Genomic DNA, 25,341 nt, shown 5'->3' on the forward strand with positions numbered 1-25,341 from the left:
TAATAGAGATACAGAAACACCGTGGCCCCTTTCTTTGAGATAACTCTGCACTATTGCGAGCTGCAAATGCCATTTCCAGCTTAGCTGTGCAGAGGAAGAACAACAAGAAGAAGAAGTATCTCGAAATATGTCCGTCAGGCCCGTTCCTTTGAGCTGAATCTGCAAATATCTCGGAAACGAAGCGAGCTATGGCAAAATGTTAAGATACGTTTTTTGTAGAGAATTATGTTTCCTACAATTTATGTTCTATGATATTTTTTGATCAGAAGCGTAGTTTTCGAGATATATCGAGATATTTAAAAGTTCCGAAGCCGCACCAACATAATAGAGATACAGAAACACCGTGGCCCCTTTCTTTGAGATAACTCTGCACTAGTGCGAGCCGCAAATGCCACTTCCAGCTTAGCTGTGCAGAAGAAGAACAACAAGAAGAAGAAATATCTGGAAATATGTCCGTCAGGCCCCTTCCCCTGAGATAAATCTGCAAATATCTCGGAAACGAAGCGAGCTATGGCAAAATGTTAAGAGACCTTTTTTGTAGAGAATTATATTTCCTACAATTTATGTTCTATGATATTTTTTGATCAGAAGCGTAGTTTTCGAGATATATCGAGATATTTAAAAGTTCCGAAGCCGCACCAACATAATAGAGATACAGAAACACCGTGGCCCCTTTCTTTGAGATAACTCTGCACTATTGCGACCTGCAAATGCCACTTCCAGCTCAGCTGTGCAGAAGAAGAACAACAAGAAGAAGAAATATCTCGAAATATGTCCGTCAGGCCCCTTCCCTTGAGATAAATCTGCAAATATCTCGGAAACGAAGCGAGCTATGGCAAAATGTTAAGAGACCTTTTTTGTAGAGAATTAAGTTTCCTACTTTTTATGTTCTATGATATTTTTTGATCAGATGCGTAGTTCTCGAGATATATCAAGATATTTAAAAGTTCCGAAGCCGCACCAACATAATAGAGATACAGAAACACCGTGGCCCCTTTCTTTGAGATAACTCTGCACTATTGCGAGCTGGAAATGCCACTTCCAGTTTAGCTGTGCAGAAGAAGAACAACAAGAAGAAGAAATATCTCGAAATATGTCCGTTAGGCCCCTTCCCTTCAGATAAATCTGCAAATATCTCGGAAACGAAGCGAGCTATGGCAAAATGTTAAGAGACCTTTTTTGTAGAGAATTAAGTTTCCTACTTTTCAGGTTCTATGATATTTTTTGATCAGATGCGTAGTTCTCGAGATATATCAAGATATTTAAAAGTTCCGAAGCCGCACCAACATAATAGAGATACAGAAACACCGTGGCCCCTGTCTTTGAGATAACTCTGCACTATTGCGAGCTGTAAATGCCACTTCCAGCTTAGCTGTGCAGAAGAAGAACAACAAGAAGAAGAAATATCTCGAAATATGTCCGTTAGGCCCCTTCCCTTCAGATAAATCTGCAAATATCTCGGAAACGAAGCGAGCTATGGCAAAATGTTAAGAGACCTTTTTTGTAGAGAATTAAGTTTCCTACTTTTCATGTTCTATGATATTTTTTGATCAGATGCGTAGTTCTCGAGATATATCAAGATATTTAAAAGTTCCGAAGCCGCACCAACATAATAGAGATACAGAAACACCGTGGTCCCTTTCTTTGAGATAACTCTGCACTAGTGAGAGCCGCAAATGCCACTTCCAGCTTAGCTGTGCAGAAGAAGAACAACAAGAAGAAGAAATATCTCGAAATATGTCCGTCAGGCCCCTTCCCTTGAGATAATTCTGCAAATATCTCGGAAACAAAGCGAGCTATGGCAAAATGTTAAGAGACCTTTTTTGTAGAGAATTAAGTTTCCTACTTTTTATGTTCTATGATATTTTTTGATCAGATGCGTAGTTCTCGAGATATATCAAGATATTTAAAAGTTCCGAAGCCGCACCAACATAATAGAGATACAGAAACACCGTGGCCCCTTTCTTTGAGATAACTCTGCACTATTGCGAGCTGCAAATGCCACTTCCAGCTTAGCTGTGCAGAGGAAGAACAACAAGAAGAAGAAGTATCTCGAAATATGTCCGTCAGGCCCGTTCCTTTGAGCTGAATCTGCAAATATCTCGGAAACGAAGCGAGCTATGGCAAAATGTTAAGAGACCTTTTTTGTAGAGAATTATCTTTCCTACAATTTATGTTCTATGATATTTTTTGATCAGAAGCGTAGTTTTCGAGATATATCGAGATATTTAAAAGTTCCGAAGCCGCACCAACATAATAGAGATACAGAAACACCGTGGCCCCTTTCTTTGAGATAACTCTGCACTATTGCGAGCTGCAAATGCCACTTCCAGCTTAGCTGTGCAGAGGAAGAACAACAAGAAGAAGAACTATCTCGAAATATGTCCGTCAGGCCCGTTCCTTTGAGCTGAATCTGCAAATATCTCGGAAACGAAGCGAGCTATGGCAAAATGTTAAGATACGTTTTTTGTAGAGAATTATGTTTCCTACAATTTATGTTCTATGATATTTTTTGATCAGAAGCGTAGTTTTCGAGATATATCGAGATATTTAAAAGTTCCGAAGCCGCACCAACATAATAGAGATACAGAAACACCGTGGCCCCTTTCTTTGAGATAACTCTGCACTAGTGCGAGCCGCAAATGCCACTTCCAGCTTAGCTGTGCAGAAGAAGAACAACAAGAAGAAGAAATATCTCGAAATATGTCCGTCAGACCCCTTCCCTTGAGATGAATCTGCAAATATCTCGGAAACGAAGCGAGCTATGGCAAAATGTTAAGAGACCTTTTTTGTAGAGAATAATGTTTCCTACAATTTACGCTCTATGATATTTTTTGATCAGAAGCGTAGTTTTCGAGATATATCGAGATATTTAAAAGTTCCGAAGCCGCACCAACATAATAGAGATACAGAAACACCGTGGCCCCTTTCTTTGAGATAACTCTGCACTAGTGCGAGCCGCAAATGCCACTTCCAGCTTAGCTGTGCAGAAGAAGAACAACAAGAAGAAGAAATATCTCGAAATATGTCCGTCAGGCCCCTTCCCTTGAGATAAACCTGCAAATATCTCGGAAACGAAGCGAGCTATGGCAAAATGTTAAGAGACCTTTTTTGTAGAGAATTAAGTTTCCTACTTTTTATGTTCTATGATATTTTTTGATCAGATGCGTAGTTCTCGAGTATATATCAAGATATTTAAAAGTTCCGAAGCCGCACCAACATAATAGAGATACAGAAACACCGTGGCCCCTTTCTTTGAGATAACTCTGCACTATTGCGAGCTGCAAATGCCACTTCCAGCTTAGCTGTGCAGAGGAAGAACAACAAGAAGAAGAAGTATCTCGAAATATGTCCGTCAGGCCCGTTCCTTTGAGCTGAATCTGCAAATATCTCGGAAACGAAGCGAGCTATGGCAAAATGTTAAGATACGTTTTTTGTAGAGAATTATGTTTCCTACAATTTATGTTCTATGATATTTTTTGATCAGAAGCGTAGTTTTCGAGATATATCGAGATATTTAAAAGTTCCGAAGCCGCACCAACATAATAGAGATACAGAAACACCGTGGCCCCTTTCTTTGAGATAACTCTGCACTAGTGCGAGCCGCAAATGCCACTTCCAGCTTAGCTGTGCAGAAGAAGAACAACAAGAAGAAGAAATATCTCGAAATATGTCCGTTAGGCCCCTTCCCTTCAGATAAATCTGCAAATATCTCGGAAACGAAGCGAGCTATGGCAAAATGTTAAGAGACCTTTTTTGTAGAGAATTAAGTTTCCTACTTTTCATGTTCTATGATATTTTTTGATCAGATGCGTAGTTCTCGAGATATATCAAGATATTTAAAAGTTCCGAAGCCGCACCAACATAATAGAGATACAGAAACACCGTGGTCCCTTTCTTTGAGATAACTCTGCACTAGTGAGAGCCGCAAATGCCACTTCCAGCTTAGCTGTGCAGAAGAAGAACAACAAGAAGAAGAAATATCTCGAAATATGTCCGTCAGGCCCCTTCCCTTGAGATAATTCTGCAAATATCTCGGAAACGAAGCGAGCTATGGCAAAATGTTAAGAGACCTTTTTTGTAGAGAATTAAGTTTCCTACTTTTTATGTTCTATGATATTTTTTGATCAGATGCGTAGTTCTCGAGATATATCAAGATATTTAAAAGTTCCGAAGCCGCACCAACATAATAGAGATACAGAAACACCGTGGCCCCTTTCTTTGAGATAACTCTGCACTATTGCGAGCTGCAAATGCCACTTCCAGCTTAGCTGTGCAGAGGAAGAACAACAAGAAGAAGAAGTATCTCGAAATATGTCCGTCAGGCCCGTTCCTTTGAGCTGAATCTGCAAATATCTCGGAAACGAAGCGAGCTATGGCAAAATGTTAAGAGACCTTTTTTGTAGAGAATTATCTTTCCTACAATTTATGTTCTATGATGTTTTTTGATCAGAAGCGTAGTTTTCGAGATATATCGAGATATTTAAAAGTTCCGAAGCCGCACCAACATAATAGAGATACAGAAACACCGTGGCCCCTTTCTTTGAGATAACTCTGCACTATTGCGAGCTGCAAATGCCACTTCCAGCTTAGCTGTGCAGAGGAAGAACAACAAGAAGAAGAAGTATCTCGAAATATGTCCGTCAGGCCCGTTCCTTTGAGCTGAATCTGCAAATATCTCGGAAACGAAGCGAGCTATGGCAAAATGTTAAGATACGTTTTTTGTAGAGAATTATGTTTCCTACAATTTATGTTCTATGATATTTTTTGATCAGAAGCGTAGTTTTCGAGATATATCGAGATATTTAAAAGTTCCGAAGCCGCACCAACATAATAGAGATACAGAAACACCGTGGCCCCTTTCTTTGAGATAACTCTGCACTAGTGCGAGCCGCAAATGCCACTTCCAGCTTAGCTGTGCAGAAGAAGAACAACAAGAAGAAGAAATATCTCGAAATATGTCCGTCAGACCCCTTCCCTTGAGATGAATCTGCAAATATCTCGGAAACGAAGCGAGCTATGGCAAAATGTTAAGAGACCTTTTTTGTAGAGAATAATGTTTCCTACAATTTACGCTCTATGATATTTTTTGATCAGAAGCGTAGTTTTCGAGATATATCGAGATATTTAAAAGTTCCGAAGCCGCACCAACATAATAGAGATACAGAAACACCGTGGCCCCTTTCTTTGAGATAACTCTGCACTAGTGCGAGCCGCAAATGCCACTTCCAGCTTAGCTGTGCAGAAGAAGAACAACAAGAAGAAGAAATATCTGGAAATATGTCCGTCAGGCCCCTTCCCTTGAGATAAATCTGCAAATATCTCGGAAACGAAGCGAGCTATGGCAAAATGTTAAGAGACCTTTTTTGTAGAGAATTATGTTTCCTACAATTTATGTTCTATGATATTTTTTGATCAGAAGCGTAGTTTTCGAGATATATCGAGATATTTAAAAGTTCCGAAGCCGCACCAACATAATAGAGATACAGAAACACCCTGGCCCCTTTCTTTGAGATAACTCTGCACTATTGCGACCTGCAAATGCCACTTCCAGCTCAGCTGTGCAGAAGAAGAACAACAAGAAGAAGAAATATCTCGAAATATGTCCGTCAGGCCCCTTCCCTTGAGATAAATCTGCAAATATCTCGGAAACGAAGCGAGCTATGGCAAAATGTTAAGAGACCTTTTTTGTAGAGAATTAAGTTTCCTACTTTTTATGTTCTATGATATTTTTTGATCAGATGCGTAGTTCTCGAGATATATCAAGATATTTAAAAGTTCCGAAGCCGCACCAACATAATAGAGATACAGAAACACCGTGGTCCCTTTCTTTGAGATAACTCTGCACTAGTGAGAGCCGCAAATGCCACTTCCAGCTTAGCTGTGCAGAAGAAGAACAACAAGAAGAAGAAATATCTCGAAATATGTCCGTCAGGCCCCTTCCCTTGAGATAATTCTGCAAATATCTCGGAAACGAAGCGAGCTATGGCAAAATGTTAAGAGACCTTTTTTGTAGAGAATTAAGTTTCCTACTTTTTATGTTCTATGATATTTTTTGATCAGATGCGTAGTTCTCGAGATATATCAAGATATTTAAAAGTTCCGAAGCCGCACCAACATAATAGAGATACAGAAACACCGTGGCCCCTTTCTTTGAGATAACTCTGCTCTATTGCGAGCTGCAAATGCCACTTCCAGCTTAGCTGTGCAGAGGAAGAACAACAAGAAGAAGAAGTATCTCGAAATATGTCCGTCAGGCCCGTTCCTTTGAGCTGAATCTGCAAATATCTCGGAAACGAAGCGAGCTATGACAAAATGTTTAGAGACCTTTCTTGTAGAGAATTAAGTTTCCTACTTTTTATGTAGTATGATATTTTTTGATCAGATGCGTAGTTCTCGAGATATATCAAGATATTTAAAAGTTCCGAAGCTGCACCAACATAATAGAGGTACAGAAACACCGTGGCCTCTTTCTTTGAGATAACTCTGCACTATTGCGAGCTGCAAATGCCGCTTCGAGCTTAGCTGTGCAGAAGAAGAACAACAAGAAGAAGAAATATCTCGAAATATGTCCGTCAGACCCCTTCCCTTGAGATGAATCTGCAAATATCTCGGAAACGAAGCGAGCTATGGCAAAATGTTAAGAGACCTTTTTTGTAGAGAATAATGTTTCCTACAATTTACGCTCTATGATATTTTTTGATCAGAAGCGTAGTTTTCGAGATATATCGAGATATTTAAAAGTTCCGAAGCCGCACCAACATAATAGAGATACAGAAACACCGTGGCCCCTTTCTTTGAGATAACTCTGCACTAGTGCGAGCCGCAAATAACACTTCCAGCTTAGCTGTGCAGAAGAAGAACAACAAGAAGAAGAAATATCTCGAAATATGTCCGTCAGGCCCCTTCCCTTGAGATAAACCTGCAAATATCTCGGAAACGAAGCGAGCTATGGCAAAATGTTAAGAAACCTTTTTTGTAGAGAATTAAGTTTCCTACTTTTTATGTTCTATGATATTTTTTGATCAGATGCGTAGTTCTCGAGATATATCAAGATATTTAAAAGTTCCGAACCCGCACCAACATAATAGAGATACAGAAACACCGTGGCCCCTTTCTTTGAGATAACTCTGCACTATTGCGAGCTGCAAATGCCACTTCCAGCTTAGCTGTGCAGAGGAAGAACAACAAGAAGAAGAAATATCTCGAAATATGTCCGTCAGGCCAGTCCCTTTGAGCTGAATCTGCAAATATCTCGGAAACGAAGCGAGCTATGGCAAAATGTTAAGAGACGTTTTTTATAGAGAATTATGTTTCCTACAATTTATGTTCTATGATATTTTTTGATCAGAAGTGTAGTTTTCGAGATATATCGAGATATTTAAAAGTTCCGAAGCCGCACCAACATAATAGGGATACAGAAACACCGTGGCCCCTTTCTTTGAGATAACTCTGCACTAGTGCGAGCCGCAAATGCCACTTCCAGCTTAGCTGTGCAGAAGAAGAACAACAAGAAGAAGAAATATCTCGAAATATGTCCGTCAGGCCCCTTCCCTTGAGATATATCTGCAAATATCTCGGAAACGAAGCGAGCTATGGCAAAATGTTAAGAGACCTTTTTTGTAGAGAATTATGTTTCCTACAATTTATGTTCTATGATATTTTTTGATCAGAAGCGTAGTTTTCGAGATATATCGAGATATTTAAAAGTTCCGAAGCCGCACCAACATAATAGAGATACAGAAACACCGTGGCCCCTTTCTTTGAGATAACTCTGCACTAGTGCGAGCCGCAAATGCCACTTCCAGCTTAGCTGTGCAGAAGAAGAACAACAAGAAGAAGAAATATCTCGAAATATGTCCGTCAGGCCCCTTCCCTTGAGATAAATCTGCAAATATCTCGGAAACGAAGCGAGCTATGGCAAAATGTGAAGAGACCTTTTTTGTAGAGAATTAAGTTTCCTACTTTTTATGTTCTATGATATTTTTTGATCAGATGCGTAGTTCTCGAGATATATCAAGATATTTGAAAGTTCCGAACCCGCACCAACATAATAGAGATACAGAAACACCGTGGCCCCTTTCTTTGAGATAACTCTGCACTATTGCGAGCTGCAAATGCCACTTCCAGCTTAGCTGTGCAGAGGAAGAACAACAAGAAGAAGAAATATCTCGAAATATGTCCGTCAGGCCAGTTCCTTTGAGCTGAATCTGCAAATATCTCGGAAACGAAGCGAGCTATGGCAAAATGTTAAGAGACGTTTTTTATAGAGAATTATGTTTCCTACAATTTATGTTCTATGATATTTTTTGATCAGAAGCGTAGTTTTCGAGATATATCGAGATATTTAAAAGTTCCGAAGCCGCACCAACATAATAGGGATACAGAAACACCGTGGCCCCTTTCTTTGAGATAACTCTGCACTAGTGCGAGCCGCAAATGCCACTTCCAGCTTAGCTGTGCAGAAGAAGAACAACAAGAAGAAGAAATATCTCGAAATATGTCCGTCAGGCTCCTTCCCTTGAGATAAATCTGCACATATCTCGGAAACGAAGCGAGCTATGGCAAAATGTTAAGAGACCTTTTTTGTAGAGAATTAAGTTTCCTACTTTTTATGTTCTATGATATTTTTTGATCAGATGCGTAGTTCTCGAGATATATCAAGATATTTAAAAGTTCCGAAGCCGCACCAACATAATAGAGATACAGAAACACCGTGGCCCCTTTCTTTGAGATAACTCTGCACTGTTGCGAGCTGCAAATGCCACTTCCAGCTTAGCTGTGCAGAAGAAGAACAACAAGAAGAAGAAATATCTCGAAATATGTCCATCAGGCCAGTTCCTTTGAGCTGAATCTGCAAATATCTCGGAAACGAAGCGAGCTATGGCAAAATGTTAAGAGACGTTTTTTGTAGAGAATTACGTTTCCTACAATTTATGTTCTATGATATTTTTTGATCAGAAGCGTAGTTCTCGAGATATATCGAGATATTTAAAAGTTCCGAAGCCGCACCAACATAATAGGGATACAGAAACACCGTGGCCCCTTTCTTTGAGATAACTCTGCACTAGTGCGAGCCGCAAATGCCACTTCCAGCTTAGCTGTGCAGAAGAAGAACAACAAGAAGAAGAAATATCTCGCAATATGTCCGTCAGGCCCCTTCCCTTGAGATAAATCTGCAAATATCTCGGAAACAAAGCGAGCTATGGCAAAATGTTAAGAGACCTTTTTTGTAGAGAATTAATTTTCCTACTTTTTCTGTTCTATGATATTTTTTGATCAGATGCGTAGTTCTCGAGATATATCCAGATATTTAAAAGTTCCGAAGCCGCACCAACATAATAGAGATACAGAAACACCGTGGCCCCTTTCTTTGAGATAACTCTGCTCTATTGCGAGCTGCAAATGCCACTTCCAGCTTAGCTGTGCAGAGGAAGAACAACAAGAAGAAGAAATATCTCGAAATATGTCCGTCAGGCCAGTTCCTTTGAGCTGAATCTGCAAATATCTCGGAAACGAAGCGAGCTATGGCAAAATGTTAAGAGACGTTTTTTGTAGAGAATTACGTTTCCTACAATTTATGTTCTATGATATTTTTTGATCAGAAGCGTAGTTCTCGAGATATATCGAGATATTTAAAAGTTCCGAAGCCGCACCAACATAATAGGGATACAGAAACACCGTGGCCCCTTTCTTTGAGATAACTCTGCACTAGTGCGAGCCGCAAATGCCACTTCCAGCTTAGCTGTGCAGAAGAAGAACAACAAGAAGAAGAAATATCTCGAAATATGTCCGTCAGGCCCCTTCCCTTGAGATAAATCTGCAAATATCTCGGAAACGAAGCGAGCTATGGCAAAATGTTAAGAGACGTTTTTTGTAGAGAATTACGTTTCCTACAATTTATGTTCTATGATATTTTTTGATCAGAAGCGTAGTTCTCGAGATATATCGAGATATTTAAAAGTTCCGAAGCCGCACCAACATAATAGGGATACAGAAACACCGTGGCCCCTTTCTTTGAGATAACTCTGCACTATTGCGAGCTGTAAATGCCACTTCCAGCTTAGCTGTGCAGAAGAAGAATAACAAGAAGAAGAAATATCTCGAAATATGTCCGTCAGGCCCCTTCCCTTGAGATATATCTGCAAATATCTCGGAAACGAAGCGAGCTATGGCAAAATGTTAGGAGACGTTTCTTATAGAGAATTATGTTTCCTACCATTTATGTTCTATGATATTTTTTGATCAGAAGCGTAGTTTTCGAGATATATCGAGATATTTAAAAGTTCCGAAGCCGCACCAACATAATAGGGATACAGAAACACCGTGGCCCCTTTCTTTGAGATAACTCTGCACTAGTGCGAGCCGCAAATGCCACTTCCAGCTTAGCTGTGCAGAAGAAGAACAACAAGAAGAAGAAATATCTCGAAATATGTCCGTCAGGCCCCTTCCCTTGAGATAAATCTGCACATATCTCGGAAACGAAGCGAGCTATGGCAAAATGTTAAGAGACCTTTTTTGTAGAGAATTACGTTTCCTACAATTTATGTTGTATGATATTTTTTGATCAGAAGCGTAGTTCTCGAGATATATCGAGATATTTAAAAGTTCCGAAGCCGCACCAACATAATAGGGATACAGAAACACCGTGGCCCCTTTCTTTGAGATAACTCTGCACTAGTGCGAGCCGCAAATGCCACTTCCAGCTTAGCTGTGCAGAAGAAGAACAACAAGAAGAAGAAATACCTCGAAATATGTCCGTCAGGCCCCTTCCCTTGAGATAAATCTGCAAATATCTCGGAAACGAAGCGAGCTATGGCAAAATGTTAAGAGACCTTTTTTGTAGAGAATTAAGTTTGCTACTTTTTATGTTCTATGATATTTTTTGATCAGATGCGTAGTTCTCGAGATATATCAAGATATTTAAAAGTTCCGAAGCCGCACCAACATAATAGAGATACAGAAACACCGTGGCCCCTTTCTTTGAGATAACTCTGCACTATTGCGAGCTGTAAATGCCACTTCCAGCTTAGCTGTGCAGAAGAAGAATAACAAGAAGAAGAAATATCTCGAAATATGTCCGTCAGGCCCCTTCCCTTGAGATATATCTGCAAATATCTCGGAAACGAAGCGAGCTATGGCAAAATGTTAAGAGACCTTTTTTGTAGAGAATTAAGTTTCCTACTTTTTATGTTCTATGAGATTTTTTGATCAGATGCGTAGTTCTCGAGATATATCAAGATATTTAAAAGTTCCGAACCCGCACCAACATAATAGAGATACAGAAACATCGTGGCCCCTTTCTTTGAGATAACTCTGCACTATTGCGAGCTGCAAATGCCACTTCCAGCTTAGCTGTGCAGAGGAAGAACAACAAGAAGAAGAAATATCTCGAAATATGTCCGTCAGGCCAGTCCCTTTGAGCTGAATCTGCAAATATCTCGGAAACGAAGCGAGCTATGGCAAAATGTTAAGAGACGTTTTTTATAGAGAATTATGTTTCCTACAATTTATGTTCTATGATATTTTTTGATCAGAAGCGTAGTTTTCGAGATATATCGAGATATTTAAAAGTTCCGAAGCCGCACCAACATAATAGGGATACAGAAACACCGTGGCCCCTTTCTTTGAGATAACTCTGCACTAGTGCAAGCCGCAAATGCCACTTCCAGCTTAGCTGTGCAGAAGAAGAACAACAAGAAGAAGAAATATCTCGAAATATGTCCGTCAGGCCCCTTCCCTTGAGATATATCTGCAAATATCTCGGAAACGAAGCGAGCTATGGCAAAATGTTAAGAGACCTTTTTTGTAGAGAATTATGTTTCCTACAATTTATGTTCTATGATATTTTTTGATCAGAAGCGTAGTTTTCGAGATATATCGAGATATTTAAAAGTTCCGAACCCGCACCAACATAATAGAGATACAGAAACACCGTTGCCCCTTTCTTTGAGATAACTCTGCACTATTGCGAGCTGCAAATGCCACTTCCAGCTTAGCTGTGCAGAGGAAGAACAACAAGAAGAAGAAATATCTCGAAATATGTCCGTCAGGCCAGTTCCTTTGAGATAAATCTGCAAATATCTCGGAAACGAAGCGAGCTATGGCAAAATGTTAAGAGACCTTTCTTGTAGAGAATTAAGTTTCCTACTTTTTATGTAGTATGATATTTTTTGATCAGATGCGTAGTTCTCGAGATATATCAAGATATTTAAAAGTTCCGAAGCTGCACCAACATAATAGAGGTACAGAAACACCGTGGCCTCTTTCTTTGAGATAACTCTGCACTATTGCGAGCTGCCAATGCCGCTTCGAGCTTAGCTGTGCAGAAGAAGAACAACAAGAAGAAGAAATATCTCGAAATATGTCCGTCAGACCCCTTCCCTTGAGATGAATCTGCAAATATCTCGGAAACGAAGCGAGCTATGGCAAAATGTTAAGAGACCTTTTTTGTAGAGAATAATGTTTCCTACAATTTACGCTCTATGATATTTTTTGATCAGAAGCGTAGTTTTCGAGATATATCGAGATATTTAAAAGTTCCGAAGCCGCACCAACATAATAGAGATACAGAAACACCGTGGCGCCTTTCTTTGAGATAACTCTGCACTAGTGCGAGCCGCAAATGCCACTTCCAGCTTAGCTGTGCAGAAGAAGAACAATAAGAAGAAGAAATATCTCGAAATATGTCCGTCAGGCCAGTTCCTTTGAGCTGAATCTGCAAATATCTCGGAAACGAAGCGAGCTATGGCAAAATGTTAAGAGACGTTTTTTATAGAGAATTATGTTTCCTACAATTTAGGTTCTATGATATTTTTTGATCAGAAGCGTAGTTTTCGAGATGTATCGAGATATTTAAAAGTTCCGAAGCCGCACCAACATAATAGGGATACAGAAACACCGTGGCCCCTTTCTTTGAGATAACTCTGCACTAGTGCAAGCCGCAAATGCCACTTCCAGCTTAGCTGTGCAGAAGAAGAACAACAAGAAGAAGAAATATCTCGAAATATGTCCGTCAGGCCCCTTCCCTTGAGATATATCTGCAAATATCTCGGAAACGAAGCGAGCTATGGCAAAATGTTAAGAGACCTTTTTTGTAGAGAATTATGTTTCCTACAATTTAGGTTCTATGATATTTTTTGATCAGAAGCGTAGCTTTCGAGATGTATCGAGATATTTAAAAGTTCCGAAGCCGCACCAACATAATAGAGATACAGAAACACCGTGGCCCCTTTCTTTGAGATAACTCTGCACTAGTGCGAGCCGCAAATGCCACTTCCAGCTTAGCTGTGCAGAAGAAGAACAACAAGAAGAAGAAATATCTCGAAATATGTCCGTCAGGCCCCTTCCCTTGAGATAAATCTGCAAATATCTCGGAAACGAAGCGAGCTATGGCAAAATGTTAAGAGACCTTTTTTGTAGAGAATTAAGTTTCCTACTTTTTATGTTCTATGATATTTTTTGATCAGATGCGTAGTTCTCGAGATATATCAAGATATTTAAAAGTTCCGAACCCGCACCAACATAATAGAGATACAGAAACACCGTGGCCCCTTTCTTTGAGATAACTCTGCACTATTGCGAGCTGCAAATGCCACTTCCAGCTTAGCTGTGCAGAGGAAGAACAACAAGAAGAAGAAATATCTCGAAATATGTCCGTCAGGCCAGTCCCTTTGAGCTGAATCTGCAAATATCTCGGAAACGAAGCGAGCTATGGCAAAATGTTAAGAGACGTTTTTTATAGAGAATTATGTTTCCTACAATTTATGTTCTATGATATTTTTTGATCAGAAGCGTAGTTTTCGAGATATATCGAGATATTTAAAAGTTCCGAAGCCGCACCAACATAATAGGGATACAGAAACACCGTGGCCCCTTTCTTTGAGATAACTCTGCACTAGTGCGAGCCGCAAATGCCACTTCCAGCTTAGCTGTGCAGAAGAAGAACAACAAGAAGAAGAAATATCTCGAAATATGTCCGTCAGGCCCCTTCCCTTGAGATATATCTGCAAATATCTCGGAAACGAAGCGAGCTATGGCAAAATGTTAAGAGACCTTTTTTGTAGAGAATTATGTTTCCTACTTTTTATGTTCTATGATATTTTTTGATCAGATGCGTAGTTCTCGAGATATATCAAGATATTTAAAAGTTCCGAAGCCGCACCAACATAATAGAGATACAGAAACACCGTGGCCCCTTTCTTTGAGATAACTCTGCACTATTGCGAGCTGTAAATGCCACCTCCAGCTTAGCTGTGCAGAAGAAGAATAACAAGAAGAAGAAATATCTCGAAATATGTCCGTCAGGCCCCTTCCCTTGAGATATATCTGCAAATATCTCGGAAACGAAGCGAGCTATGGCAAAATGTTAAGAGACGTTTTTTATAGAGAATTATGTTTCCTACAATTTATGTTCTATGATATTTTTTGATCAGAAGCGTAGTTTTCGAGATATATCGAGATATTTAAAAGTTCCGAAGCCGCACCAACATAGTAGAGATACAGAAACACCGTGGCCCCTTTCTTTGAGATAACTCTGCACTAGTGCGAGCCGCAAATGCCACTTCCAGCTTAGCTGTGCAGAAGAAGAACAACAAGAAGAAGAAATATCTCGAAATATGTCCGTCAGGCCCCTTCGCTTGAGATAAATCTGCAAATATCTCGGAAACGAAGCGAGCTATGGCAAAATGTTAAGAGACCTTTTTTGTAGAGAATTAAGTTTCCTACTTTTTATGTTCTATGATATTTTTTGATCAGATGCGTAGTTCTCGAGATATATCAAGATATTTAAAAGTTCCGAAGCCGCACCAACATAATAGAGATACAGAAACACCGTGGCCCCTTTCTTTGAGATAACTCTGCACTATTGCGAGCTGTAAATGCCACTTCCAGCTTAGCTGTGCAGAAGAAGAATAACAAGAAGAAGAAATATCTCGAAATATGTCCGTCAGGCCCCTTCCCTTGAGATATATCTGCAAATATCTCGGAAACGAAGCGAGCTATGGCAAAATGTTAAGAGACCTTTTTTGTAGAGAATTATGTTTCCTACAATTTAGGTTCTATGATATTTTTTGATCAGAAGCGTAGTTTTCGAGATGTATCGAGATATTTAAAAGTTCCGAAGCCGCACCAACATAATAGAGATACAGAAACACCGTGGCCCCTTTCTTTGAGATACCTCTGCACTAGTGCGAGCCGCAAATGCCACTTCCAGCTTAGCTGTGCAGAGGAAGAACAACAAGAAGAAGAAATATCTCGAAATATGTCCGTCAGGCCAGTCCCTTTGAGCTGAATCTGCAAATATCTCGGAAACGAAGCGAGCTATGGCAAAATGTTAATAGACGTTTTTTATAGAGAATTATGTTTCCTACAATTTATGTTCTATGATATTTTTTGATCAGAAGCGTAGTTTTCGAGATATATCGAGATATTTAAAAGTTCCGAAGCCGCACCAACATAGTAGAGATACAGAAACACCGTGGCCCCTTTCTTTGAGATAACTCTGCACTAGTGCGAGCCGCAAATGCCACTTCCAGCTTAGCTGTGCAGAAGAAGAACAACAAGAAGAAGAAATATCTCGAAATATGTCCGTCAGGCCCCTTCCCTTGAGATAAATCTGCAAATATCTCGGAAACGAAGCGAGCTATGGCAAAATGTTAAGAGACCTTTTTTGTAGAGAATTAAGTTTCCTACTTTTTATGTTCTATGATATTTTTTGATCAGATGCGTAGTTCTCGAGATATATCAAGATATTTAAAAGTTCCGAAGCCGCACCAACATAATAGAGATACAGAAACACCGTGGCCCCTTTCTTTGAGATAACTCTGCACTATTGCGAGCTGTAAATGCCACTTCCAGCTTAGCTGTGCAGAAGAAGAATAACAAGAAGAAGAAATATCTCGAAATATGTCCGTCAGGCCCCTTCCCTTGAGATATATCTGCAAATATCTCGGAAACGAAGCGAGCTATGGCAAAATGTTAAGAGACGTTTTTTATAGAGAATTATGTTTCCTACAATTTATGTTCTATGATATTTTTTGATCAGAAGCGTAGTTCTCGAGATATATCGAGATATTTAAAAGTTCCGAAGCCGCACCTACATAATAGGGATACAGAAACACCGTGGCCCCTTTCTTTGAGATAACTCTGCACTATTGCGAGCTGTAAATGCCACTTCCAGCTTAGCTGTGCAGAAGAAGAATAACAAGAAGAAGAAATATCTCGAAATATGTCCGTCAGGCCCCTTCCCTTGAGATATATCTGCAAATATCTCGGAAACGAAGCGAGCTATGGCAAAATGTTAAGAGACCTTTTTTGTAGAGAATTATGTTTCCTACAATTTAGGTTCTATGATATTTTTTGATCAGAAGCGTAGTTTTCGAGATGTATCGAGATATTTAAAAGTTCCGAAGCCGCACCAACATAATAGAGATACAGAAACACCGTGGCCCCTTTCTTTGAGATAACTCTGCACTAGTGCGAGCCGCAAATGCCACTTCCAGCTTAGCTGTGCAGAAGAAGAACAACAAGAAGAAGAAATATCTCGAAATATGTCCGTCAGGCCCCTTCCCTTGAGATAAATCTGCAAATATCTCGGAAACGAAGCGAGCTATGGCAAAATGTTAAGAGACCTTTTTTGTAGAGAATTAAGTTTCCTACGTTTTATGTTCTATGATATTTTTTGATCAGATGCGTAGTTCTCGAGATATATCAAGATATTTAAAAGTTCCGAAGCCGCACCAACATAATAGAGATACAGAAACACCGTGGCCCCTTTCTTTGAGATAACTCTGCACTATTGCGAGCTGCAAATGCCACTTCCAGCTTAGCTGTGCAGAGGAAGAACAACAAGAAGAAGGAATATCTCGAAATATGTCCGTCAGGCCAGTTCCTTTGAGCTGAATCTGCAAATATCTCGGAAACGAAGCGAACTATGGCAAAATGTTAAGAGACGTTTTTTGTAGAGAATTATGTTTCCTACAATTTATGTTCTATGATATTTTTTGATGAGAAGCGTAGTTTTCGAGATATATCGAGATATTTAAAAGTTCCGAAGCCGCACCAACATAATAGGGATACAGAAACACCGTGGCCCCTTTCTTTGAGATAACTCTGCACTAGTGCGAGCCGCAAATGCCACTTCCAGCTTAGCTGTGCAGAAGAAGAACAACAAGAAGAAGAAATATCTCGAAATATGTCCGTCAGGCCCCTTCCCTTGAGATATATCTGCAAATATCTCGGAAAGGAAGCGAGCTATGGCAAAATGTTAAGAGACCTTTTTTGTAGAGAATTATGTTTCCTACAATTTATGTTCTATGATATTTTTTGATCAGAAGCGTAGTTCTCGAGATATATCGAGATATTTAAAAGTTCCGAAGCCGCACCAACATAATAGAGATACAGAAACACCGTGGCCCCTTTCTTTGAGATAACTCTGCACTAGTGCGAGCCGCAAATGCCACTTCCAGCTTAGCTGTGCAGAAGAAGAACAACAAGAAGAAGAAATATCTCGAAATATGTCCGTCAGGCCCCTTCCCTTGAGATAAATCTGCAAATATCTCGGAAACGAAGCGAGCTATGGCAAAATGTTAAGAGACCTTTTTTGTAGAGAATTAAGTTTCCTACTTTTTATGTTCTATGATATTTTTTGATCAGATGCGTAGTTCTCGAGATATATCCAGATATTTAAAAGTTCCGAAGCCGCACCAACATAATAGAGATACAGAAACACCGTGGCCCCTTTCTTTGAGATAACTCTGCACTAGTGCGAGCCGCAAATGCCACTTCCAGCTTAGCTGTGCAGAAGAAGAACAACAAGAAGAAGAAATATCTCGAAATATGTCCGTCAGGCCCCTTCCCTTGAGATAAATCTGCAAATATCTCGGAAACGAAGCGAGCTATGGCAAAATGTTAAGAGACCTTTTTTGTAGAGAATTACGTTTCCTACAATTTATGTTCTATGATATTTTTTGATCAGAAGCGTAGTTCTCGAGATATATCGAGATATTTAAAAGTTCCGAAGCCGCACCAACATAATAGGGATACAGAAACACCGTGGCCCCTTTCTTTGAGATAACTCTGCACTATTGCGAGCTGTAAATGCCACTTCCAGCTTAGCTGTGCAGAAGAAGAATAACAAGAAGAAGAAATATCTCGAAATATGTCCGTCAGGCCCCTTCCCTTGAGATATATCTGCAAATATCTCGGAAACGAAGCGAGCTATGGCAAAATGTTAAGAGACCTTTTTTGTAGAGAATTATGTTTCCTACAATTTAGGTTGTATGATATTTTTTGATCAGAAGCGTAGTTTTCGAGATGTATCGAGATATTTAAAAGTTCCGAAGCCGCACCAACATAATAGAGATACAGAAACACCGTGGCCCCTTTCTTTGAGATAACTCTGCACTAGTGCGAGCCGCAAATGCCACTTCCAGCTTAGCTGTGCAGAAGAAGAACAACAAGAAGAAGAAATATCTCGAAATATGTCCGTCAGGCCCCTTCCCTTGAGATAAATCTGCAAATATCTCGGAAACGAAGCGAGCTATGGCAAAATGTTAAGAGACCTTTTTTGTAGAGAATTAAGTTTCCTACGTTTTATGTTCTATGATATTTTTTGATCAGATGCGTAGTTCTCGAGATATATCAAGATATTTAAAAGTTCCGAAGCCGCACCAACATAATAGAGATACAGAAACACCGTGGCCCCTTTCTTTGAGATAACTCTGCACTATTGCGAGCTGCAAATGCCACTTCCAGCTTAGCTGTGCAGAGGAAGAACAACAAGAAGAAGAAATATCTCGAAATATGTCCGTCAGGCCAGTTACTTTGAGCTGAATCTGCAAATATCTCGGAAACGAAGCGAACTATGGCAAAATGTTAAGAGACGTTTTTTGTAGAGAATTATGTTTCCTACAATTTATGTTCTATGATATTTTTTGATGAGAAGCGTAGTTTTCGAGATATATCGAGATATTTAAAAGTTCCGAAGCCGCACCAACATAATAGGGATACAGAAACACCGTGGCCCCTTTCTTTGAGATAACTCTGCACTAGTGCGAGCCGCAAATGCCACTTCCAGCTTAGCTGTGCAGAAGAAGAACAACAAGAAGAAGAAATATCTCGAAATATGTCCGTCAGGCCCCTTCCCTTGAGATATATCTGCAAATATCTCGGAAAGGAAGCGAGCTATGGCAAAATGTTAAGAGACCTTTTTTGTAGAGAATTATGTTTCCTACAATTTATGTTCTATGATATTTTTTGATCAGAAGCGTAGTTCTCGAGATATATCGAGATATTTAAAAGTTCCGAAGCCGCACCAACATAATAGAGATACAGAAACACCGTGGCCCCTTTCTTTGAGATAACTCTGCACTAGTGCGAGCCGCAAATGCCACTTCCAGCTTAGCTGTGCAGAAGAAGAACAACAAGAAGAAGAAATATCTCGAAATATGTCCGTCAGGCCCCTTCCCTTGAGATAAATCTGCAAATATCTCGGAAACGAAGCGAGCTATGGCAAAATGTTAAGAGACCTTTTTTGTAGAGAATTAAGTTTCCTACTTTTTATGTTCTATGATATTTTTTGATCAGATGCGTAGTTCTCGAGATATATCCAGATATTTAAAAGTTCCGAAGCCGCACCAACATAATAGAGATACAGAAACACCGTGGCCCCTTTCTTTGAGATAACTCTGCACTAGTGCGAGCCGCAAATGCCACTTCCAGCTTAGCTGTGCAGAAGAAGAACAACAAGAAGAAGAAATATCTCGAAATATGTCCGTCAGGCCCCTTCCCTTGAGATAAATCTGCAAATATCTCGGAAACGAAGCGAGCTATGGCAAAATGTTAAGAGACCTTTTTTGTAGAGAATTAAGTTTCCTACTTTTTATGTTCTATGATATTTTTTGATCAGATGCGTAGTTCTCGAGATATATCAAGATATTTAAAAGTTCCGAAGCCGCACCAACATAATAGAGATACAGAAACACCGTGGCCCCTTTCTTTGAGATAACTCTGCACTATTGCGAGCTGTAAATGCCACTTCCAGCTTAGCTGTGCAGAAGAAGAATAACAAGAAGAAGAAATATCTCGAAATATGTCCGTCAGGCCCCTTCCCTTGAGATATATCTGCAAATATCTCGGAAACGAAGCGAGCTATGGCAAAATGTTAAGAGACCTTTTTTGTAGAGAATTATGTTTCCTACAATTTAGGTTGTATGATATTTTTTGATCAGAAGCGTAGTTTTCGAGATGTATCGAGATATTTAAAAGTTCCGAAGCCGCACCAACATAATAGAGATACAGAAACACCGTGGCCCCTTTCTTTGAGATAACTCTGCACTAGTGCGAGCCGCAAATGCCACTTCCAGCTTAGCTGTGCAGAGGAAGAACAACAAGAAGAAGAAATATCTCGAAATATGTCCGTCAGGCCAGTCCCTTTGAGCTGAATCTGCAAATATCTCGGAAACGAAGCGAGCTATGGCAAAATGTTAAGAGACGTTTTTTATAGAGAATTATGTTTCCTACAATTTATGTTCTATGATATTTTTTGATCAGAAGCGTAGTTTTCGAGATATATCGAGATATTTAAAAGTTCCGAAGCCGCACCAACATAGTAGAGATACAGAAACACCGTGGCCCCTTTCTTTGAGATAACTCTGCACTAGTGCGAGCCGCAAATGCCACTTCCAGCTTAGCTGTGCAGAAGAAGAACAACAAGAAGAAGAAATATCTCGAAATATGTCCGTCAGGCCCCTTCCCTTGAGATAAATCTGCAAATATCTCGGAAACGAAGCGAGCTATGGCAAAATGTTAAGAGACCTTTTTTGTAGAGAATTAAGTTTCCTACTTTTTATGTTCTATGATATTTTTTGATCAGATGCGTAGTTCTCGAGATATATCAAGATATTTAAAAGTTCCGAAGCCGCACCAACATAATAGAGATACAGAAACACCGTGGCCCCTTTCTTTGAGATAACTCTGCGCTATTGCGAGCTGTAAATGCCACTTCCAGCTTAGCTGTGCAGAAGAAGAATAACAAGAAGAAGAAATATCTCGAAATATGTCCGTCAGGCCCCTTCCCTTGAGATATATCTGCAAATATCTCGGAAACGAAGCGAGCTATGGCAAAATGTTAAGAGACGTTTTTTATAGAGAATTATGTTTCCTACAATTTATGTTCTATGATATTTTTTGATCAGAAGCGTAGTTTTCGAGATATATCGAGATATTTAAAAGTTCCGAAGCCGCACCAACATGATAGGGATACAGAAACACCGTGGCCCCTTTCTTTGAGATAACTCTGCACTAGTGCGAGCCGCAAATGCCACTTCCAGCTTAGCTGTGCAGAAGAAGAACAACAAGAAGAAGAAATATCTCGAAATATGTCCGTCAGGCCCCTTCCCTTGAGATAAATCTGCACATATCTCGGAAACGAAGCGAGCTATGGCAAAATGTTAAGAGACCTTTTTTGTAGAGAATTACGTTTCCTACAATTTATGTTCTATGATATTTTTTGATCAGAAGCGTAGTTCTCGAGATATATCGAGATATTTAAAAGTTCCGAAGCCGCACCAACATAATAGGGATACAGAAACACCGTGGCCCCTTTCTTTGAGATAACTCTGCACTATTGCGAGCTGTAAATGCCACTTCCAGCTTAGCTGTGCAGAAGAAGAATAACAAGAAGAAGAAATATCTCGAAATATGTCCGTCAGGCCCCTTCCCTTGAGATATATCTGCAAATATCTCGGAAACGAAGCGAGCTATGGCAAAATGTTAAGAGACCTTTTTTGTAGAGAATTATGTTTCCTACAATTTAGGTTGTATGATATTTTTTGATCAGAAGCGTAGTTTTCGAGATGTATCGAGATATTTAAAAGTTCCGAAGCCGCACCAACATAATAGAGATACAGAAACACCGTGGCCCCTTTCTTTGAGATAACTCTGCACTAGTGCGAGCCGCAAATGCCACTTCCAGCTTAGCTGTGCAGAAGAAGAACAACAAGAAGAAGAAATATCTCGAAATATGTCCGTCAGGCCCCTTCCCTTGAGATAAATCTGCAAATATCTCGGAAACGAAGCGAGCTATGGCAAAATGTTAAGAGACGTTTTTTGTAGAGAATTATGTTTCCTACAATTTATGTTCTATGATATTTTTTGATCCGAAGCGTAGTTTTCGAGATATATCGAGATATTTAAAAGTTCCGAAGCCGCACCAACATAATAGGGATACAGAAACACCGTGGCCCCTTTCTTTGAGATAACTCTGCACTAGTGCGAGCCGCAAATGCCACTTCCAGCTTAGCTGTGCAGAAGAAGAACAACAAGAAGAAGAAATATCTCGAAATATGTCCGTTAGGCCCCTTCCCTTGAGATAAATCTGCAAATATCTCGGAAACGAAGCGAGCTATGGCAAAATGTTAAGAGACCTTTTTTGTAGAGAATTAAGTTTCCTACTTTTTACGTTCTCTGATATTTTTTGATCAGATGCGTAGTTCTCGAGATATATCAAGATATTTAAAAGTTCCGACGCCGCACCAACATAATAGAGATACAGAAACACCGTGGCCCCTTTCTTTGAGATAACTCTGCACTGTTGCGAGCTGTAAATGCCACTTCCAGCTTAGCTGTGCAGAAGAAGAATAACAAGAAGAAGAAATATCTCGAAATATGTCCGTCAGGCCCCTTCCCTTGAGATATATCTGCAAATATCTCGGAAACGAAGCGAGCTATGGCAAAATGTTAAGAGACCTTTTTTGTAGAGAATTATGTTTCCTACAATTTAGGTTCTATGATATTTTTTGATCAGAAGCGTAGTTTTCGAGATGTATCGAGATATTTAAAAGTTCCGAATCCGCACCAACATAATAGAGATACAGAAACACCGTGGCCCCTTTCTTTGAGATAACTCTGCACTAGTGCGAGCCGCAAATGCCACTTCCAGCTTAGCTGTGCAGAAGAAGAACAACAAGAAGAAGAAATATCTCGAAATATGTCCGTCAGGCCCCTTCCCTTGAGATATATCTGCAAATATCTCGGAAACGAAGCGAGCTATGGCAAAATGTTAAGAGACGTTTTTTATAGAGAATTATGTTTCCTACTTTTTATGTTCTATGATATTTTTTGATCAGATGCGTAGTTCTCGAGATATATCAAGATATTTAAAAGTTCCGAAGCCGCACCAACATAATAGAGATACAGAAACACCGTGGCCCCTTTCTTTGAGATAACTCTGCACTATTGCGAGCTGCAAATGCCACTTCCAGCTTAGCTGTGCAGAAGAAGAACAACAAGAAGAAGAAATATCTCGAAATATGTCCGTCAGGCCCCTTCCCTTGAGATAAATCTGCAAATATCTCGGAAACGAAGAGAGCTATGGCAAAATGTAAAGAGACCTTTTTTGTAGAGAATTAAGTTTCCTACAATTTATGTTCTATGATAGTTTTTGATCAGAAGCGTAGTTTTCGAGATATATCGAGATATTTAAAAGTTCCGAAGCCGCACCAACATAATAGGGATACAGAAACACCGTGGCCCCTTTCTTTGAGATAACTCTGCACTAGTGCGAGCCGCAAATGCCACTTCCAGCTTAGCTGTGCAGAAGAAGAACAACAAGAAGAAGAAATATCTCGAAATATGTCCGTCAGGCCCCTTCCCTTGAGATATATCTGCAAATCTCTCGGAAACGAAGCGAGCTATGGCAAAATGTTAAGAGACCTTTTTTGTAGAGAATTATGTTTCCTACAATTTATGTTCTATGATATTTTTTGATCAGGAGCGTAGTTTTCGAGATATATCGAGATATTTAAAAGCTCCGAAGCCGCACCAACATAATAGAGATACAGAAACACCGTGGCCCCTTTCTTTGAGATAACTCTGCACTATTGCGAGCTGCAAATGCCACTTCCAGCTTCGCTGTGCAGAGGAAGAACAACAAGAAGAAGAAATATCTCGAAATATGTCCGTCAGGCCCCTTCCCTTGAGATAAATCTGCAAATATCTCGGAAACGAAGCGAGCTATGGCAAAATGTTAAGAGACCTTTTTTGTAGAGAATTGAGTTTCCTACTTTTTATTTTCTATGATATTTTTTGATCAGATGCGTAGTTCTCGAGATATATCAAGATATTTAAAAGTTCCGAAGCCGCACCAACATAATAGAGATACAGAAACACCGTGGCCCCTCTCTTTGAGATAACTCTGCACTATTGCGAGCTGGAAATGCTACTTCCAGTTTAGCTGTGCAGAAGAAGAACAACAAGAAGAAGAAATATCTCGAAATATGTCCGTTAGGCCCCTTCCCTTGAGATAAATCTGCAAATATCTCGGAAACGAAGCGAGCTATGGCAAAATGTTAAGAGACCTTTTTTGTAGAGAATTAAGTTTCCTACTTTTTACGTTCTATGATATTTTTTGATCAGATGCGTAGTTCTCGAGATATATCAAGATATTTAAAAGTTCCGACGCCGCACCAACATAATAGAGATACAGAAACACCGTGGCCCCTTTCTTTGAGATACCTCTGCACTATTGCGAGCTGCAAATGCCACTTCCAGCTTAGCTGTGCAGAAGAAGAACAACAAGAAGAAGAAATATCTCGAAATATGTCCGTCAGGCCCCTTCCCTTGAGATATATCTGCAAATATCTCGGAAACGAAGCGAGCTATGGCAAAATGTTAAGAGACCTTTTTTGTAGAGAATTATGTTTCCTACAATTTATGTTCTATGATATTTTTTGATCAGAAGCGCAGTTTTCGAGATATATCGAGATATTTAAAAGTTCCGAAGCCGCACCAACATAATAGGGATACAGAAACACCGTGGCCCCTTTCTTTGAGATAACTCTGCACTAGTGCGAGCCGCAAATGCCACTTCCAGCTTAGCTGTGCAGAAGAAGAACAACAAGAAGAAGAAATATCTCGAAATATGTCCGTCAGGCCCCTTCCCTTGAGATAAATCTGCAAATATCTCGGAAACGAAGCGAGCTATGGCAAAATGTTAAGAGACCTTTTTTGTAGAGAATTAAGTTTCCTACTTTTTACGTTCTATGATATTTTTTGATCAGATGCGTAGTTCTCGAGATATATCAAGATATTTAAAAGTTCCGACGCCGCACCAACATAATAGAGATACAGAAACACCGTGGCCCCTTTCTTTGAGATAACTCTGCACTGTTGCGAGCTGTAAATGCCACTTCCAGCTTAGCTGTGCAGAAGAAGAATAACAAGAAGAAGAAATATCTCGAAATATGTCCGTCAGGCCCCTTCCCTTGAGATATATCTGCAAATATCTCGGAAACGAAGCGAGCTATGGCAAAATGTTAAGAGACGTTTTTTGTAGAGAAT

Source organism: Osmia lignaria, unplaced genomic scaffold (genome assembly GCF_051020975.1).
Source record: "Osmia lignaria lignaria isolate PbOS001 unplaced genomic scaffold, iyOsmLign1 scaffold0006, whole genome shotgun sequence".
Classification (NCBI taxonomy): Eukaryota; Metazoa; Arthropoda; class Insecta; order Hymenoptera; family Megachilidae; genus Osmia; species Osmia lignaria.